This window comes from Penaeus japonicus, unplaced genomic scaffold (genome assembly GCF_977035675.1).
Source record: "Penaeus japonicus unplaced genomic scaffold, GWHDUDI00000001_assembly GWHDUDI00000001, whole genome shotgun sequence".
In the NCBI taxonomy this organism is placed as follows: domain Eukaryota; kingdom Metazoa; phylum Arthropoda; class Malacostraca; order Decapoda; family Penaeidae; genus Penaeus; species Penaeus japonicus.
The window spans coordinates 57,139,820-57,145,886 of record NW_028234403.1 but is presented as its reverse complement, the minus strand read 5'-3'; positions in this window follow the sequence as shown (position 1 = coordinate 57,145,886).

Below are 6,067 nucleotides of genomic sequence, written 5' to 3'. Positions count from 1 at the left end.
AATCAACGGGAGAATCGGAAATGAGAGTGGAAGGGAAGAGGCTGGAGGCGAATGGTTTGAAGAGCTTATGGAATGACTTAGAATGAAGGGGATTAGAAAGGGAATAACGAACCACCGATCATGGAATATAGAATAAGACGAAGAAGAAGAAGAAGAATAGTAATGACTAAGATAACTATTAGAAGGTTAGTTATAATGAATTTTTTTTTTCACTTTTAGTGTTGATAGCAATAAAGATTCTTGATGATAGTGTCTATAAACACTAAGATAATTTAATTTGTGAGAGAAAAAAAGAGAAATAAGGAGATATAGAAATATGTCAAAATAGATATGTGGAGAAATAGAATGATAGACAATTACCCAAAAAGATAGAATAGGAACATCCACCTTTCAAAAAAAAAAAAAAAAAAAAAAAAAAGTAGATAAATAAATAAATAAATAAATAAAATAAAATAGATAAAATAAATAATGATAATAATAAAAAACAGCGACCTTGCCACTTAAAATAATCACTTATCCTCCCAATAAAGCTAAACTAAGGAAACCTCAAAGGAAATAAAATCATTTGCATACTGACTTACAAGTGTGAATCGGAGCGCCCTATCCACACGAAACCTCTACACTGTCACTATCCCTTCAAAGTGTGAAACCATCCCTTGAAAATAGGGGAGAAGGGTGTTATAGTGAGACACCATAGCCTAGTGTTAGAATAGTGTCAGGTTCGATTCAGGATTCACAGATTTTGCACTGTGAAAATCTAGGTTAGGGGATTTTTTTTATTTTTTTATTTTTTTTGAGAGAGAGAGAGAGAGAGTGAGAGAGAGAGAGAGAGAGAGAGAGAGAGAGAGAGAGAGATGGAGGGAAAGAGGAGAGAGAGATGAGAGAGAAAGCAGAGAGAGAATTGATTTTTTTTTTTTTTTTTAGAGAGAGAGAGTAGGAATGAGAGAGAGAGAGAGAGAGAGAGAGAGAGAGAGAGAGAGAGAGAGAGAGAGAGAGAGAGAGAGAGAGAGAGAGTAGGAATGAGAGAGAGGGGGAAGAGAAAGGGTGAATAGGCGTGAGGCAAAATGAGAGATGGGTGGATGGATTGATGGAGGGAGGGAAGGAGGGAGGGAGGGAGGGAGGGAGGGAGAAAGAGAGATAGAGATAGAGATAGATAGATAGAGAGAGAGAGAGAGAGAGAGAGAGAGAAAGAGAAAGAGAAAGAGAAAGAGAGAGAGAAAGAGAGAGAGAGAGAGAGAAAGAGGAAAGGATGAGACTGGAAGGACGGGAATTACGAAAGATAGAGAGAGAAAGAAAGAGAGAGAAACAAACATACAGACACAAAAAAAAAACAAAGACAAACAGACAAATAAGAGAGAGAAAAGAAAAGAAAAGAAAAAATCACAAAAAAAAAGGTAAACAACCAAAGAGAAACAGAAAAACCAACAGACAAACAAACACAGAGCCACACACACACACACCACACCACACAGATTCCCCCGTTCTGCAAAGGGGACACATTGCAAACCCCATTCGATGGAGGGCACAGCTTGCATACCTGACAGTGATAGATGTCTCCCTTTTGTGGTCACATGAAGAGGTGTTTCCCATGTAAGCCATATATCACAAGACCTTTCTGGTCGTGTGGAAATTCCCCAAGTTTGACCTCGTGCGAATTTTTTTTTATATATATTTTTTGATCAAATGCTCCGTGTAGAGTTAAATCACTATTCGGGAATACTGTTTTGAAGTTTCGAAGTATGAAAACGTGTTTTTTTTATCAGTAACGATAGTAATTGTTGTAGTAGTAGTTGTGGTGGTGGTGGTGGTAGTTGTAGTGGTAGTAGTAGTGGTAGTGATAGTAGTAGAAGTAGTAGTAATGATACATATGATGATAATGAGAGTAGTAGTGGTAGTAGTGGTGGTAGTGGTGGTTGTAGTGGTCGTGGTAGTTGTAGTAGTTGTTGTTGTGGTGGTAGTAGTAGTGGTAGTAGTAGTAGTAGTTGTAGTGGTAGTAGTAGTATTAGTAGGAGTGGTGGTAGTAGTAGTAGTGGTAATAGTAGTAGTAGCAGTAGTAGTAGTGGTAGTGGTAGAGGTAGTGATAGTAGTAGAAGTAGTAGTAATGATACATATGATGAAATGATAATGATAATGATAAGAATTATAATAATGATATTGATAACAATAAGAATTATAATGATGATAATGATAGTAATGATCACAGATGATAGCAATGATGAATAGGATAATGGTAATGGTGATGAAATATTATAATCTTCCTTAATCTTAATTATCATTATCAGTTATTGCTTTAATGGTAATGATGATAATGATGATAATAATAACAATGATAATGTGGATAATAACGATGAAAATGATAATGGCAATGATAACAATGATGATGATGATAATAATGATAAACATCAATATCATCATATCAATAGTGATGATGATTATAACAGTGATAAGAGACATCATAACAATTATGAAAATGATAAAGATAAAACCGGACGATTTAAGATATAAGAATATTGTTAATCTTACGTTTGATATCCTTTGTGATATATATTTCTCCTTCCCTTGAAAATCTCTCCCTTCCTTCTATATCCTTCCTGTCTGTATCTCTCTCTTCCTTCAACCTAACTCGTTCTTTTCCTTCCTTTTCACTCACCCTTTCTCTGTCTCTTTCTTTCTCTCTCTCTCTCTCTCTCTCTCTCTCTCTCTCTCTCTCTCTCTCTCTCTCTCTCTCTCTCTCTCTCTCTCTCTCTCTCTCTCTATCTATCTCTCTCTCTTTCTCTCTCTCTCTATCTATCTATCTCTCTCTTTCTCTCTTCCTCCCACCCTTACTTCCTCTATCCTTCTCTTCCTCCGTTCCTCTCTCTCTCCCTCCATCCTTCCCACTGTCAATCTTAACTCCATCCTCCCTCCCTCCCTTCCACCCCCCGTCCCCTTTCTTGTCCCCCTCTCTCCTCTTCTTTTCTCCTTCCCCCTCTCCCTCCCACCCTCTCTCCCTTCTACCCTAACTCCCTCCATTCTTCTCTTCCTCCTTTTAACTCACCTTCTCAACTCCCTCCCTTTTTCTTCCTCCCCCGTTCCCCCTCCATCCCAGCCTCCCTTTCCTCCCTCCCTCCCTTCTCTCCCTTTCCTCCCACAATCCCTCCCTCCTTTCTCTCCCTCCCTCCCTTCTCTCCCTCCCTCCCTCCAACACACCCTCCCACCCTCCCTCCCACCATCCCTCTCTCCAACTGTCCCCCCTCCCTCCAACTGTCCCCCCTCCCTCCTTCCCTCCCTCCTTCCCTCCTTCCCTCCCACTCTCCCTCCCTTCCCACTCTCCCTCCCTCCCTCCCTCCCATTCATGTCTCAGAACCATTAAAAGTTACAGGGAGTCATGTCACAAGACGCTCTAACAAGATTTAAGATTTCCAGGCCCGGCCTCGCCTCCGCAAATGTCTTGGGGAGTCTTGCGTTTCCTCTGAGGACAGAGAGGGAAAGGAAAAGGGTTGCGAAGACAAATAGCGCACGCGCGTGTGTCTGTGTGTGTATGTGTGTGTGTGTCTAAAGGGTGGGATGTATGCTTCTGCGTGTGTGTGTGTTTGTTTGTTTGTGTGTGTTTGTGTGTGTGTGTGTGTGTGTGTGCTTATGTGCTTGTGTGTGTGTGTTTTTGAGGTTATGTATGTACGTGTATGTGTGTCTGTGCGAGTGTATGTGTGTGTGTGTATGTGTGTGTGTGTGTGTGTGTACGGGTGTGTGTGTTTTAATTTTCCTATTTCTTGTGTGCTTTGAAACTCATCAAATTTGAAAAAAAAAAAAAAAATATATAAGATATTCGAGCGAATAATATTTTACATGTAGAAAACCAAGATCAAAGCAAAATATACATCACAACCAAAATTAGAATATAATTATCACAATAATTATTTAAAATCCTTAAAAGCAATAAAATATCGATAAAAAAAAAATTCCCAACACTGTGATGGAAACCTAAACACTAAAAATATCTTTAAAAATAGAAAAAGAAAGAGAAAATATTCTTAAAACCAAAAGAGATCCTTATTGAGCGAATATAGAGGAATATTGAAAATCAAGTGAACGATGAATATCAAGAAATCAAATGAATAAAAAAGAAAAGAAAAAAAGAAACGGAAATAAAACATTCTCAATATTAAAAATCAAATGAACATCGAATATAAAAAAAATCAAATGAATAAAAAAAGAAAAGAAAAAGAAAAGGAGACAAAACATTCCCAATATCGAAAATCAAGAGAACGATGAATAAAAAAAAATCAAATTAATACAAAAAAAATGAGATAAAACCTTTTCAATATCGAAAATCAAGTGAACGATGAATATCAAAAATCAAATGAATAAAAAAAGAAAGAAAAAGAGATAAAACATTCTCAAGTGAACGATGAATTAAAAAAAAAAAAAAAAAAAAAAAAAAAAAAATTCTCAAGTCCCAAGTCCCTTAGTGAACGCTATGATCACCTGTGAGAACCACGTGCTAAATTCGCTTCCGGTCTGAGATCTAACCTCTATTGCGAACCGGAAGTGGAAGTGAGGCGACGAGAGGGAGGGGTGGCGGAGAGGGAGAAGGGGAGGAGCGAGAGAGGGAGAGAGAGAGAGAAGGTGAGATGATGATGATGTGAAGGAGAGTGAAGGAGAGGGAGAGAGGTATAGAGGAAGAGGAGACGCAAGAGGTTGAGAGAGAGAGAGAGAGAGAGAGAGAGAGAGAGAGAGAGAGAGAGAGAGAGAGAGAGAGAGAGAGAGAGAGAGAGAGAGAGAGAGAGAGAGAGAGAGAAGAGAGAGAAGAGAGAGAGAGAGAATGACAAAAGAAAAAACGAAAGAGAGAGCGAGAGAGAGGAGAGACCGAGAATGAGAAAAGAAAAAACAAAAGAGAGAGAGAGAGAAAGAGAGAGAAAGAGAGAGAGAAAGAGAGAGAAAGAGAGAGAGAGAGAGAGAGAGGGAGAGAGAGAGAGAAGTAGAGAGAGAGAAAGTGTGAAAGGAAGAAACAAAGAGAGAAAGAAAGAGAGAAAGAGAAAGAAAGAGAGAAAAAGAATATTGTACAAGGAAATATATCCTTATTTGTAATTAATTTAGGGGGATTACAGAACCCGAAGAATCCAAACAAAACAAACATAAAACAAACATGTAATTAAAACGGAAATAGCAATCACATAGATATCAAAATAATTAGATGGAATACAATGGAGAAAAAAGAAGAAGGGAAGGGGAGGGGAAGGGGGAAGGGGGGAGGAGGTGAGATGGGGATGGGGGAGGGGAGGGGGGAAGGGAGGGAGTGAGGGGGAAGGAGGTGAGATGGGGAGGGGGGAGGGGAGGGGGGAAGGGAGGGAGTGAGGGGGAAGGAGGTGAGATGGGGATAGGGGGAGGGGAGGGGGAAGGGAGGGAGTGAATGGGAAGGGGGAAGGGAGGAAATGAGGGGTGGGGGGTTGAGATGGGGATAGGGGGAGGGGTAAGGGGAAAGGATAGTAGGTGGAAGGGGGGAGGTGAGTGAGGATGGGAGAGAGAGAGAGAGAGGAGGATGGGAAAGGAAAGTCAAAATCAGAATAGATGGGTCCTGAAAAATCGAGATGCAATTAATCATTAAAATTGATAATTCTATTTAGATATTGATGCGTTAGATCTCAAAGGTCTCGGAATAAAAAAAAAAATAAAAAAAAAATAAAAAAAAAAAAAATAAAAAAAATAAAAAAGAGGATAGAAATCTTACGAGATATCAGAGTGCAATCCATCTTCAAGCCAATTGCATCTTTTCCAACTGTCCTCTTGGTAATGTCCTGCAATTAAGGCGGGGGCAACGTTCCAATTGGCGCCTTTTGCAGTAATTATTTTTTGCAATGATAATGATGGCGTTACTGGATTTTTTTTTTTTTTTTCATTGAATTAATTTTAAATGGAATTATTAGTAATAGTGTCGGAAAGGAACATGCACACACACAAACACACACATATAAATACACACACACACAAACACACACACATAAACACACACACACACACACACAAGCAACAAACACATACGCAAACACACACACAAACACACAAACACACACAAGCAACAAAAGCAACA